Source organism: Cottoperca gobio, chromosome 9 (genome assembly GCF_900634415.1).
Source record: "Cottoperca gobio chromosome 9, fCotGob3.1, whole genome shotgun sequence".
Taxonomy (NCBI): Eukaryota; Metazoa; Chordata; class Actinopteri; order Perciformes; family Bovichtidae; genus Cottoperca; species Cottoperca gobio.
The window spans coordinates 12,808,076-12,823,462 of NC_041363.1; positions in this window are offsets into that span (position 1 = coordinate 12,808,076).

Sequence of the window (15,387 nt, forward strand, 5' to 3'; positions counted from 1 at the left end):
GAGAGCGACCTGTTAGTGTGCTTGTGATAGAAAGCTTACCTGTGAGCGAATAAAGCGGTGTGTTTAAACCATATACTCTCTCTCTGTCATCCCTGAATCTGACTGTGGACAAGAGGGTCCACACTCAATAATAAGACAACTGAACTGCAAGTCATCTTCGCTGGACAAACCTCTCACACCAAAATACAACCAACATCTGATGCCGCTCAAGCGTTGGTGACGTAAAAGGCAATGTGTACAATCTGTAATAACAAACTTTTTTCACCTCAACAATCGAAATCTAAACCATTTCAGACTGAAATCATAAACCAACACAAAAATGTTAACAATGCTAGAACCTCATCAAAATATTAGTTTGTCATATAAAATCTGTTAGCTGACCACTAAGACTCCATCATTTGCTCCCTATTTTCCATCTCACAAGTTCTCAGACAACAAAGGACAGCCTCGTTGGGTAGATCCCCCCCCTTGCTCCCACCAGGCGGCCGCAGGCCTCGTAAATGGCTCCAGACGCGAGGACTCTGTCCACCATCTGACAATGATTAGGACATGGCCTCACTGAATACAAGGAGAGTCTACACACTCAATTGCTGCAACACACCTTTATATGCAGCAAAACTAAACATGCCACCCACATGTTATTAGATTCAGGCTGGTGACGCCAATCAGCAGTGGAGTAATGAACCGTGTTGAACTGTAACTCGCCATTGTAAAATTATCAGATTCATTTCAATATTGGGATTAAAAGCTGACAGAATGTGTCAAATTTAACTTAGACAGATGTTAAAACAGTTGGACAACTGGGCTCAAAAGAAGAAAATTCCCTTTATGTGCAACAGTTTGACGTACTTGTTCCAACACTGACTGTAAATCACATCAGATAATACCTGAAATCTACTGTATTTGGGGAGAAATCCATTTTGTACAGTGTTGAAATACTAAAGATCTTTCAAAGTGGAGATGTGCACCGAAGAAGTAGGTTTAAGTTGACTGAAAGTAAAGTAGAAGTACAATTTTTGGCAAAATCACATATGTCATAAGCATGTACTATATTAGCATTCTTTGTCATGCACATACGGCAGAAATATATTTTTTCTTTCTGTCTATCCATCTTTCTTCCATTCTTTTCCTCTTTGTTCATTCTCTCACGCACACACTCTCTCTCTCTCTCTCTCTCTCTCTCTCTCTCTCTCTCTCTCTCTCTCTCTCTCTCTCTCTCTCTCTCTCTCTCTCTCTCTCTCTCTCTCTCTCTCTCTCTCTCTCTCTCTCTCTCTCTCTCTCTCTCTCTCTCTCTCTCTCTCTCTCTCTCTCTCTCTCTCCCTCCCTCTGTACCTCTCCACCCAGACATCTGATAGTGATTATAGCACAGCCTCAGAAACACAAATAATTTAACTTTCTGCTATTGAGTGGTACCACTGACATAATTTGTTCATCTACACGAAGAATTAACTGATGACAAGTGCACGCACACACACACACACACACACACGCACACACACATACAGATTTGCAAAGGCAAAAAGACGGTCGCTGAGGCTTATGAACATACACACACGCCTCAATCACGCAACCACATGCGCTCTCTCCCTTCCTTCCAGCCTTATACCCCCATTTCAAGCAGAACCCTCATCCTGTCCACCCCCTCCCTCCATCTCCAGTCCCCTGGAACAGAACAGTCACGGCTGTGTGCACTGTTGATTAGCTAGAACCTGAAACTAGTGGCAACACTGGAAAGCTCAGTGTCCTTTTAGAGAAAGGGAGCCTCAGGCTTTCCCCGTCCTATCACTTTATCTTTTGCTCACGTAACCCTAATATTAAGGCAACTTTCACTGTTATGCGATAACGCAAATGTCCGAAGTATTCAGAGGGGACATCAAACGTAGTTTACCTTGCCCGCTCCCTTGTACAAAGTCTGTGTAATGTCCGACTAAGCACAAGCGCAAATAGATCCGCTCATGGTCCGGGGCATTTACAGCGAGCGACTGGGCGTATTGATGATGTTTCTACTGCGGCTGGCCGTGAAACCGGTTGAAGACGAGGGGTCATTTACACAAAGACAAGATTTGTGAACTTTGGTCTGTAAGGGACAACGCCAAAATCATCAGACAAATTAAAAGAAGGGAAAGAGACTTGGTTGTTTATGACCATTTCACAAACCGGCTACGTGACAGCGGTGTAATCCTCGTGATGTCGGGCCCCCTGCACACTCTACCCAGGCACCAACCCTCGCCTAAATCAATCTGATCATTTCCATGAAGTGAGAATGCTTCTGACACAGACAATCTCCTGTTGTGTGCTACATGCGCAACAGGTAAACTCCGGACAATGTGCGGACCATATTCTCCAGATATTGTCCGGAGTTCATATGAGAAAACGGCCAAAGATACCTTTTCTTTTACACAACCGTCACTAAAATTCAATAGAGAGTGCAGCGAATAGAATAATTTAGATTACAGGGTTCAAACACTGGAGGAACATGTGTGGCTGTGTACAGGTCTTGGGTTGTAATTGTGGGGTGTTATGTGGTGTGTGTGCATGAGGTTATTTGTTGCAGCTAATTCCTTAATCCCACAACATGTGCCTGAAACCTGCAACAGATGCCTCTGAGGAGAATTTGCACACACAAGCACACGCACGCAGAGGAAAACACATTGCACTGCTATCATTACTAGTAATCCCGGTTCCCTGTGCCTGCTGCAGCCGCTCATGTTGGAACATGAGAGCTATCGGAACTGGGTTTAGAGAACAAACAAAGAATTATTTGGCCTTGTTGGTCAGTAACCTTTCAAAAAGAAACAGCAGTGTGTTTTATAATGTTCGTGACAAATCCTGTCTTTTTGCTTTGGCTTACTGCAATCTTAAAGAAGGCAGACTCCACAGAATCCACACAATGAATTAACAAAGAAACTTGCTGATGTCTGTTGACCTCCTGATCTGTCTGCTGCTCTGTCTGCTGCTGATATAACTAAGCTAGCTGGCATCCTTACAGTGATTCATAGCAATAACAGATACTTTGCATTATCCAATTACCCTAAGTAGTCTACTAAAACTAAGTATACCACAACACTAGTTGTGCTTTTGCCTGTGTAATCTGTAAAACACTTAGGGTTGCCTTTGGGTATGAAATGTGATATATAAATAAATTTGCCCTGCCTTAATTGCCTTACTACTTTTGTTTTCTAACGTTGTCAAGTAGAAATGAAATACAAAATTCAGACATACAGTCTGGCACCTATCAAAGTAAGTGTTTACCAATTTGTAGTGTAAGAAAATAAAGTTAGCTAAAGATTGTAATTTGTAAAGTGCAATTACACATTGCACATACAGTGAAATTCAACCATCAGTATTATAAGCTTCTGGGGAGCAGTGGAGGTCCAGTGTCTTGCTCAAGGACACCTCACCACCAGTAGATAAACTGGTACCTCTCAAAGTACCAGTTCATTTGGACTGTACTTGGTCTATTCAGGACTTGATCTGGTTTCCAAACCAAGTCCCTATGGACAGAGCTACTGCCGCCCAAACAAAGTGGGGGAGAGTGGGGATGACATGAGGCAAAGGGCCCCAGGTTGGATTCAATCCCGGGCCACTGCAGTAAGGTTTCAGCCTTAGTACATGGCTCTACCAGGCACCACTGAGGCAACCCACACACAACGAAGTGGCTCATCTGGCAGAAGCATTAAATCTGGCCCATGCATAAAACATTTTAAGCTTAAATTGTGTTCTTAACCTTAATGTCAGTACCATTCTACTATGCCTTGTGTCATCTACTACTGTATGCCAAGTAGAAAAGCCAGCTATAAGCCTTAGAACATAAGGTATTGCAGCTAGGCAGGAGTGCAGGGTAGGTGCAGGGTTTCCTTTTTTTCATACAGGAAGCTGAGTGGACACGGTTCAGGAGTTTCAACTTGTAAAAACACTGCTCCCAGCATATCACATTGAATATAAAACCAGTGAGCATGTTGTGCAAATTTGTGTGTATGCACGCACACCTGTTTGGTTATGAATCTGAACGTGAATGTGTATGTTTGAGATTGGTGGCAACGTTTCCAATCGCTTTGTGTGTGTGTGTGCGTGTGTGTGTATGTGTATGTGTGTGTGTGTTGCTGACTTAATATGTAGTCATCTGCTCGATGGTGTTTGGCGAACCAACAGGGGCCTGTTAGGGACATCTGGTCTCTCTTGGATGCTGTTACTTTAAATGTCTTTCCCATTTTGGATCTCGATGTCAGCTTGATCTGGCAGAACTGATTTGATGTTTTGCATCAGGGCATTGCTGTTTTTATATCACCTAATTAAATCTGCAAACAACAGCCCTCCACCTACAGTAGCTGGCAGGATGTGATCTACATTTTTTTATAAACCTCACATTTCCTTTATCTACTTCTTGTTAATGGTCTCCACTCATCGTTAGTCTCTGAAGAAACTCTGCGTCACACTAGATCATAAATACCCTGTTCACGTTCATCTCACCAGTGATCAATGGAGTATCCCCTTTGGCTGCATCTATAACTCATTCAATAAGCATTACCGTGATGCACAGGGCACTACGCAAAGACTCCCAGAGGCCTGCTTCATATTGTAAATTTGCTTGTGAGATGGGCATGTATAAATCCACCGGACATGTAAGTGAAGAAACAGGCCCCCTCAAGATCTGATTTCATGTGCATCAGATTCACTGTCTCAGGGGCTAAATTTGATTTGGTATCAATTTTTGGAATAATGACTTTGGAAAACACATTGACGAGCCCATCATGAATTTATGAATCATGGGAAGGTGGTGTCTGCAAAGGCAATGTGGACACAATTTCAGCCATCAGGGTATCTGATGTGACACAAAACAATACATCTACAGCAGCAGATGGAGGGCTTTTAGAAAGAGACAGACAGAGAGCATAACTAGTGGCTTCTGAGTTTGATTATACACCATCCTTTGCCAAAAGACAAATCAAAGAAAGCCATTTATCATTCCAGACCTAAATGCGTGCGTGTGGAGGACTATAGGACGAGTCAGTCAAAGACTACGAGGGAGGCAGACAGAGAAACAGAGCTCAACACAAAGAAGCAACTACATACCACAAAGAGGTGCAGATAATACCTTGAACTCCTTGAATATATTTTTCCACTTAATAACATTCTTTCCTGGCCGTCTGCCTCTGTCAGTTTGACTTAGTGTCTGAGAGTCATTAACTTCTTTGTCTGTTTATCTCATCTACACCTTCACACTGGATACCTGAATTGAAAAGCTTGGTCAACATAAAAGCACCAGTGTGTGTATGGGTGAGTCGGGCACGTTAAAAATGCAGCAAAAACAAAGAACTGCTCATGTGTTTTACACAAACCAACGTCTAATATAGAAAGTCATGGTTCTCCATCACTCAGTCTGACCTTTAACTTCTCAGACTTTCTTAGAAAATTAATAACTGGCAAGGACATAACTTGAAGTGGTTTGAAAAGAAACCTGAAAACTGATACTTGATGTTGTCGTCTACCAGGAATGATTCAGTCTGAGTTACCCAGTTTTTCCATATTTTATTAAAACTACCTAAAATATTGAAATCCAGGCCACTAATTCTGCATGGAGTCGCCCTGATAAAAGTTTGGAGTATTAAGGGGATGTCTAGACCAAGAGGTAAAGGCACTTCCTGAAACTTAAGAATGACATTTGCTCGTAGGCAAATATTTCTCCCCTCATTGATGGAATGGCACCTCAAAGGAGGCACCATGAAAATTGGAGGTCTCAGGTTTGGAGGGCAGGAGGGATGAAATTGTCTTCAAGTGGATCCAGATGGATATCAGTCCCCCACTCATCACTCCATCTTTTTCTCTCTCGCTCTCTCTCCTTGGAGTAAACTGCAGGCCCGGTGATTACTTTAGTTAGGAATGAGCCAAACCAAACACAAAAAGACAGAGTTGTGGTCTGCTAAATACAAAACAGCTTCACAGTTCAAAGTAAAACTGTATGCGAGTTAAAGCATCCTCAGGGCTCAACCTGTTAAGAGTTTCTGATCACTGATGTAAATCAATAATACACTGTTTTTAATTTAGTCATTAAAATGTACATCGTATAACGGTAATGATTAAGCACCAAAAGGTAGTCAGAGATTAGAGAAGATGACTTTGCTCATACATAACGGGTGCAGATGTCAAAAAAGAGGAAAGGAACTAAAGAGGAGTGGCTGAGCTGTGCGATATGTGCGAATTAGAGAGCGGTGAAGAAAAAAGCCAAATCATGAGATCAGAAGCTGGCTGCTAGTATGTTATAGCATCCGCCCTGTGGGACACAAGCCTAAACTGATTCTGTGAGCTATTAGTCGGGCTAATAAATCATGATTTAAACTTGTTTTATACCATCAAAACCTCTGCCGCTCTCGCTGCAGTATTAGGCCAGCAGCCTTACTTTAGCCACAAAGTTTGTCACAGTAATTTGCTGATTACTATGATCTCCCTTTGGGTCCTGGTAATGTCCTCAATAGACCGAGGCCTGGAACATTTCAAGTATTATTTCTAAAAGGTGCTGATGCAAACTCTTTGACACGTCATTCAAAAGAAGAGAAAAAGGGGAACACCGGGGGGGCGGAGTGGCTGAACTGTGTGCCCTGTGTGAATTATAGAGCACTAGGACAGAATAACTCCATCATGAGATCAGAAGAGGTTGCGTGTTTTATTGTCCGCCCTGAAGGGGAACAGGGGAGTAATGGAGATAAGGATTAGGATAATGAGACTGTGCGGCAGCATGATCTGGTTCTGAAAAGATAAGACTAATAAGCACAGACGTGAATATAAACACAGCCTATATGCATTATATATCTATATATATATATATATATATCGCTTTGGACAGAAGTGTCAGCTAAATTAACTGTAATGTAATGTAATTATATACCTGAAACACTGAAGCCTCAGCTTTATTATCTCCCAGGTCTGTAGATACACACAAAGAAAGCTCACACATGCACACAATTACAGCCACTGTGAGCACTCTTTTGTTCATCTCTCTTTGCATTCAGCCTATATCAGTGTCGTCCTCATTATTTATCTACAACAACTACATCAAACCATTAGGCAAATGACTTGTCAGATCCTATCTCTTCTCTGCAGCTCATGCCCTGCACTAACAAGTCTCAAGAGTCACTCCAATTAAGAACAACGTTTTTCACTTTAATAACCATAAGTGAAAAAGGACCAAAACAGTGATCCACAGTGATGGTTGGTCTTGTTGGTTCTTTCACAGTTAGACTTTTTATTTGGTGAAACTGTCCATAAGACTTTGTGGTGTGCAAGAACTTTAAAGTAGCTAACTTTGAAGTATGTACTTGAAAAGAATTTCTAATTTACGAATCCGTTGCTTCAAAATATTGAACACAGAAAGTCTTGGGCAGTATTACTTTTCTTCAATATCTTTAGACTAGACTTTAGAGTAGTTAAGAAACGCAGATGCTGCTGCAGGTAATGGTAAGTGTTTGTATACAAATAGCATATTTTTTCTATAGTTATGTCATTTCTTTCCCCACTAAGTAAATTCCAGAAGTAATGACACAGTATTAACAGAATATTGTGTAGTATTGTGATGTGATGTGTAGCGAAACATTGTGTGCTAGTGCGTGTGCATGTGTCGGTGCTTAAGTGTTTGAACGTGTCAAATAGATCACAGTTTCCAATCTAGAAAGCAAAACAGTCAAATGTTCAATAATCCCAGCGACAACAGAGGAAGGCCGGATGGGATCCATGTGTGTGAAGACATAGATCACAAACACACATAAGTAATTTCACAATAAAATGTGAGGATAAACTTGTAGAGCAGAACATGTAGAACATATATTCAAAGACAATGAAGATATCCATTTATTAGAAAGTAGCCATATTTAAATGAGGATATAGTGGACTTGCTGACAGCTTAGTGAGCCTTTTGTTGAGATAAAGTATACAAACGCTGTGTACCTCACAGCTCTGGAGGAAGAGGAATGGTATCACCTTAGGGGAAATAATGATGCAACTGTCCAAATCTGCACTTGATAAATCTGAACAAATCCAACAAGACTTCTGCAGTTTGACATGTGAGAGCCAGAAGGTCTGTCTGGCAGACAGTCCAGTCTGCTATACTGCTGGTGACCTCAAGTGTTGCTTAAAAGCTTGTCGTTTCTTCTCCAACCTGGGCTATATTTTTCCCTTATTAACATTTTGAGTGTCCAAAATGTAATTCCTCACCAGCTAAACTCACTGTTACCATAATGTGCTGTTGTACAATTCATATTTAAAAGACCTTTGCTCTTGATTTTAAAAACATGAATGCAAATGATGTCAGATGAGTTGCTATTCCTCCTAGTAAAACATAATGGAAGTTTCCAAGTAGCAATATAAACTTGTTCTTTTCACTTCTTCCTTCACAGGCCCGAGCCGGCTGACATCTGGCCACCAGCAAAGTAAACAAGGACGTGTTTAGGTAACACTGACAACTGACATGTAGCCATAATTGTTCAATTGCGATAATTTCAAAATAAGCGTAACTGCAGTGTGATTGTACGAATGCTGATGTGTTTTCAGTTACAGATTGTATCCCATAAAACAGCAGGTTTGTCAAATCTAGTGTTGTAAATGTAATAATACGGAACAACCAACAACAAAGTGTTTTCTGCCTAAAAACCCACATTGATTAAGAAAAATACCTGTTCACAAACACAATGGCATTAAAGCACTGCAGAGGAGAAATCACAAGAGAGCAAGTTCAGCTCTTTGCTGCTTTACACAGAAAAACTCTGACTCTCTCTTCTTCAAACTCTTCTAACAAATGAAAATGTAATTGTGAAATAGCAGCAGGAAGTCTTGAGGGAAAGTAATTAGCCATAGATTAGTTTTAATTGAGGTAAGGAAGTGGTCTAAATGTGCATTTGGACATTTTTTGCCACTTTTTGTTTTTGTTGGATAGTTTTCTACAAAATGTTAATAGGTGAAGAACTGAGATTACTGCGGTTTGTGTGAACCTCAAACCTGCAACACACATATTCACGTAAGCAATTCCTTTTCCTGAGCTTGTTTACTTCATGGTGACAGAGACTTGATGGCATGGTGATAAATGTGATGCAGTTTTGTTTCACACAATAAACATCCAGCGGTTTTCTTTATTGTCTCGGCTCTATAAGCTTTTAAGAATTGTACAGGCCTGTGGAAACCGTTTTGAAACAGAAATCAACTAAAGATAAACGCTGCAAGTGGAACGTTTCTATAAATCACATTGACACTGTAATTAAGAAAGATAGATAGATCTTTGAGAAGAAGGCCTCAGGCTCAACGCTGTTATCTCTTTTTGATTGTTATCAACGCCATCTCTAAGTTGAGGAAATTGGATATTAGAGAAGCTAAACACTGGCAAACTATCCTCAGGTGCACATGAACAATTGCTTTTACTCTCTTTATAATCTTTGCTCTGATGTCTTTCTTATTGATGTTCAATACATTTCTTGAGATACGTTTACCTCCCCAGGAACAATGTGGTGACAGTAATCGGATTCAGTGCTTAAGGCATCTACGTTTTCCAAAGTAAGGTTCCCCCCCATAAATTGGGAAGCACGAGAGGCACTTAGCCATCACAGTATCAGATGGGAAACGTTAAGAACATGACACATTTCTGAAAATCTTCTGAACTTATAACGTTCCTTGTTCTTATTGAAAACTTGAGGAAAGTCTATTTCATAAGCTGCGACCACGGCTCACCTTGTACCTAACTTCCTCTGTGAACTTTCTGACAGCAACATGTACAAAAGAAACTACATTCAATAAGACTGAGGTGTCCATATAGGGAAATACGTCTATAGATTATGTAAATATGTGGGTATGTTAAAAACCTTATTTTTCTCATTTTGACCTTGACCTCACCCCGAATAAATCAATCAGACTTAACATGATATTTGATATAAACTGAATGTTGCTCCATAGGGCCATTGTGCATATACATGTAGCCTTTAACTATATTCTCTGTCAGTCTTGTCCGCCTTGAGTTCCACTCATCAGACAGAAATTGAATGTGTTTTTGGCAAATTTGCTATTCTTGGCGTGTAGATTAAGCACCAGCAATGTGATCTGAATTTCCAGCAGTCCGAATCAGACACCTCGTCTAATATCACGAGATGTCTGAAACTCTTAAATTTCTCAAATGCTCTCTCACTCTCTCCCCCTCAGGAACACACACAGACACACACATAGACACACACAGAATAGAAAATGAGGGAAGTGTTCTGTTTACAGCTGCTATGTGAAACTCAATTACACAGCCAATTGAGAATGTGGCTGCTTCTCAGATTTGCATGATATGTTCCTGACCTAAATAAGATTGCTGTTTCTTGTGAAGCCTCAACAACTGCATGCATTTACTAAATTGACAAACAAGGAAACCAGTACACTAACACACACACACACACACACACACACACACACACACACACACACACACACACACACACACACACACACACAGTTGGACCTCTTCTTTTCTTATTCACTCGAGTGTTTTCCTATGTGGTTCCCAGGTGTTGCTGCCCCCGGACCCCCTCAGATGAGGCGAGGTAAGATTTGGAGCCACAGCATTATGCCATCTGGATAGACCTTCACTCATGCTTTTTCATGTGCACCCATACACACACAAGCAGATAAACTCTTGTCATAACCCACACTGACAAACACCTGGACCTGGTTACTGAACTCGGAGGGAGAGTTGAATGCTGTGTGCATGCGTGTGTGTGTGTGTGTGTGTGTGTGTGTGTGTGTGTGTGTGTGTGTGTGTGTGTGTGAGTGTGTATAAGTGGGGTGTATGGGGAATACTGGGTTGTAGGTTATTCAGCGCTGGAGGCTGTGTTGGGGTTCTTTTGTTTTTCCTGCTCCCTGAGCCCTTGAAGAAGGGGCTCATTTAACCAAGCTCCAGAAATTAGAAGGTATTGCTACTACAATATGTGGAGCCATTCTCCCGAATACAAAGAATCCCGACAGAGAGGGTTTCAACTTTCTCTGACAGTAACTGAGAAACGTCATTGTAGGACTGCTGTGAATATAGTGAGTGTATATACTTTTACAGAATTCGGAATAAAAGCATTCAACAGATGTATTCCATGTGAAAGTGCTAAATAACATAATCCAGGAACTGCAAAATAGCTGCATCTAAATTGAATGAAAGCTCTGTGAATTAAAGTCATCGAATGTCTGTGCTCTCACATCTATAATTAAGTGAAACATCCAGCTTTTATTATGATGTTGTCACCCATTATGTGTAATAACTACAAAAAGTGGTGAAGGTAAAAGACATCACTGTAAAAGTAATAATCAAATTAATTATGTGTGTCAATTTCTAACTATCAGTGTTGATGTATTTAGCTTCATGTATGCGGTTACTGCTGCCCTTTTGTCCAAATATCTTTCTGAAAATGGTATTAAAATGTGTATTACCAGTAGGCCTACTATACAGATAAATATGGACAAGAGATTGTTCTTGTTTGGTATCCTAAACAGATCATTCTCACACTCATTCACAGACATAGGTAACAATTAGACATCTTGGTCCCCACAAATGAAACACAACATGAAAACAAATCTTACTCCCGCCACTGTTAAAGAGTAATGCTCACTCTTTATGTCCCAATAGCTCACTTTTGGGACATTTTTTTCCAAATGCATACTATAGCATTACGTTGTACAATGTATTCCAATTTGAATAGACCTATTATACAGCGCAGTGGCATGGGCAAATGACAAATGATGTGATCCTAGAATATTAAATCTGCTACTGTTTGAGAGGCTAACATGATGTGGGCTAACTTTCTGGACTCTTCTTTGGAAACAACACACAGAAAATATGATGCTGTGCGCTGAGAAGAATATAAACACCGCTAAAATAAAGCTATGGGAAAACTATTCATCACTTAAACTCGTATCACTTAAACTTTTTCTCTCTTAAATGGTACTCAAGTACTACAACATCTTCTCAGTGAGCTAAATCTCCAATAAATAAGTCAACCGCACGTGCAGCAGACTGTCAACACCTAGCAAACAAAAAGAGCAACGCCTGTCACACTCCCAAGTGATTACCAACTGTCGCGAATAAAACAGACATTGTGAACATAATACAATGCAAAATATTGTTTGATAGTGCTGCTACCCGTCCTACTTCAAGTTTACTCACCTTAAGTTACTTTCTTTGTTCTCTTATTTTGATGGAGAGAAGTTTTCGCACTCGGCACGGGTACAGATGCGAGTCGGTCTGTTTCCACGCCACAGTTGTAGCTTTTCTCCCTTTCTCTCATTCTCCCTCTCTCTCCTTACTCACTCATACACACACACACACACACACACACACACACACACACACACACACGACACACGGACGCACGCGCACACACACGCACGAGGTCACACACTGGTCTCGCACACGAAAACCTCTCTGCTCCTTACAACTGTATGAGGGGTGATTAATGCCACGGAGAAGTGCATTAGCAAATAGAAAAGTGCTTGAGTGAACAGTCATGCTCTGACTGGCTTTCACAAACACTCTTCTACTAATAAATAATAAACAATTAAAAAACCCTAACTGCACTACTGTCTCTTCACCAATATTAGGTGAATACATTCACGAGTAGTCTAATCCTTGGAAGTTGCAGAAAATTAGCTCTGTCTGGAGTGGAAGGATTGTGTTTATTTGGAAAAAATAAAAACTAGTAGGCTACTGTGTTATCAACTGTGGCTATGTTTAACAGAAAGAAGTTTTCATTCCTTTTGAAATGGGTTTATAGCATATATCCTGATTCTGAGTCTCACTAATGGCCCAGCCTACACTTTACAATGAGTGCTATGTGAAAGAATCACTTCAAGTCTGGAGCAGTGAGCGATGTGCCAATAGCACAAACATGACATCAAGTGATATTATTGCCTAAAAGCTGATGAAGTACAAGTCAACCCTCACAGCACAGCTGGAAGGATCCCAGGGCACGTGCCTTGTCCAGCAGGACATCCTGGAAAAAGACAACAACAACCTCATGGCTACTCTAAAGAAAAATATTGAAGATCAGCTCGTTAGCGAACCATCTCCTATAGCAGCAGGAGAAAACCTCCCTGCTGGAGGAGACTAAGAAAATGAGAGCCTTCTATGTGGAGTACTTCACAAGCAAAAACAGGGGAACAACACCCTTATGGCTGCTCTGAGAAAGGATGAGCAGCAGTTGGAGAGTAATTGCATCAAGTTGCAGGAGGAAAAGGCATCTCTCCTTCAGGCCACAGAGGGCCTCAAGCAGACTCTGTAGGAACCGGTGTTGTAGAAGACTGAGAGCTCCAGGAGGTCCCAGCTGAAAGATCTCTAGAGCCAAATCAACAAAAAGAAGGAAAAGAAGTGGCACAAAAAGCTCTTCTAATGCCCAGCTCCAGAATTCCAGGCTCATAAAAAATGCACACACATAATCTCACACAAACACAAACATTTGTTATTGTATACATATGAGAATTTATGAGTTTTAACCCCTGAACAGCACTTTGAAAAGGGGTTAAGACTTGATTTTAACTTTGAAAACCTAAACCTAAAGAGGCATAAGAGCTGAATGCAATGTAGGTTATTTAGTGGCATAGCATCAAGGTTTTATGTCGTAATGGCATTAGAATATTTGAACACAATGAAGAGAAAAATATTAATTAGAATAAAAGGTAATAGTCTAAATGATCACTTGACCCCATCAGGCTTTGCAGGTCCTTTTAGTAATCCATGCATGTCGGAATGCCTGGAGACATTTAAAAATGGTTTTGTGTGGCATATACTTGTTTCTCAATGTCAGCTAATGGTGGTCCATTTATTCAAGTGGTAAAACAAAAGAGATTAAAGAAGTGGAAAGTGGTGTAATGCCTGCTGAGAAAAAAAGTAGATGGAGAGAAACAAAACAAAAAAACAAGAGAAACTTTGACGGATTGTGCTTCCTTCACACACTGTATCTAAACAAGGTTAAGCAGCTTGATAGACTGGTTATTGTATTGTTGTCAAAAACGTACAAAAATATCTATTTTATTAATGCCTTGGAAATGCATCAGATTCAAGTATTCAGTATTTGATTGATTTGTTTTAAGAGTTAGTAGTTTTGTTTGAATTCTTTTTTTCTATCCATATATCATGACATTTTTTAATCAGTGTTATTTATAATATATACTGTACACCTGTCTACTACAATATTATATTTATGTTATTCTATTTTATTCCTATATTTTAACTTCTGCACCATTTTGTGTTTTAGGTCCGACGTCTTGGATTCTCATTTTTCCTTGTTTTTCATTCATACATTTTATAGTAGCATAGTTATAGCCTGATAACAAGAATTGCCAATTGCTCCACTGTCATTGTTGTGCATATGACAAATAAAGACTTGAAACTATAACAAGCTCATTATATGATTTATTTATTTTATCGTAGGCCTATTTCTGTGTGTACCGTACAACTGCAGGACAATCTCATTATCAGAGTGGAACAATGCATCAGCAGTATTGGCTTTATCATTATACAGCTCAAACTCAAACAGATTTTCAACTCTTGACTCAACCAGAGAGTTTAATAAGATCTGGCAACCTTTTCTGCTCTTTTTTCAAAATAAGACCCCAAATCCCCATTATTGTGTAGCGGTGGACGTCGGTCTGTGTGGTGAGTGGGTCTCTGTGAACATTTGGTCTTGTGAAAACTCACACATTCACAGATTCTTCCTCCCATGGTGTCGCTCACGTCCTCATTCCACCACGTGTACAATGAGGACGTGACCATGTCTCCTTTGACCTTTCTCAGCATGGTGGAGACATGCGTTGAAATCCGCATTTCACACTGCTTATGTCAGACTCCTCTGTACTGCCATGTGGTTTCTCAAGCAATAACACAGGAAGTTTAGTGTGGTAAGATAGTATTACACTGACTGAGAAGAAAGCAAGCGTAAAGAAACACAGGATATTTCTCTTGGGGTTTTAAAAGCGCATCATTTATTAAACAACTCAGATCCATTGTAATATATCCAAGTGTAGTTTGTAGGTGAGTATTGAGAATGGTTTACCATGTTTCATTACTGATGTAGATGTTATCCCCTTTTGTTAATTACAGTAAAACCCATCTTCCTTTAATGATAACCATGTGATATTAATATAAGTGAGTTTGCTGCCCTTTGTTCTGGTGTTTGAAAACTAAACATAATAGACCATACGTACCCCTCAGCCATAATGAAAAGTAAATATCTCCAAGTCAACATGTCGGGACAGTTTGTGGACTGTCACTTTAGATAATATAAACTGAGAAGAAACTACCCCCCGCCATCCATTCCCTGCACTGTTCCCTGAAAAGCAAAAACCCCGTTACCCCAACAGTTAAATACATATTGTCAGATAAGACATTTCTCA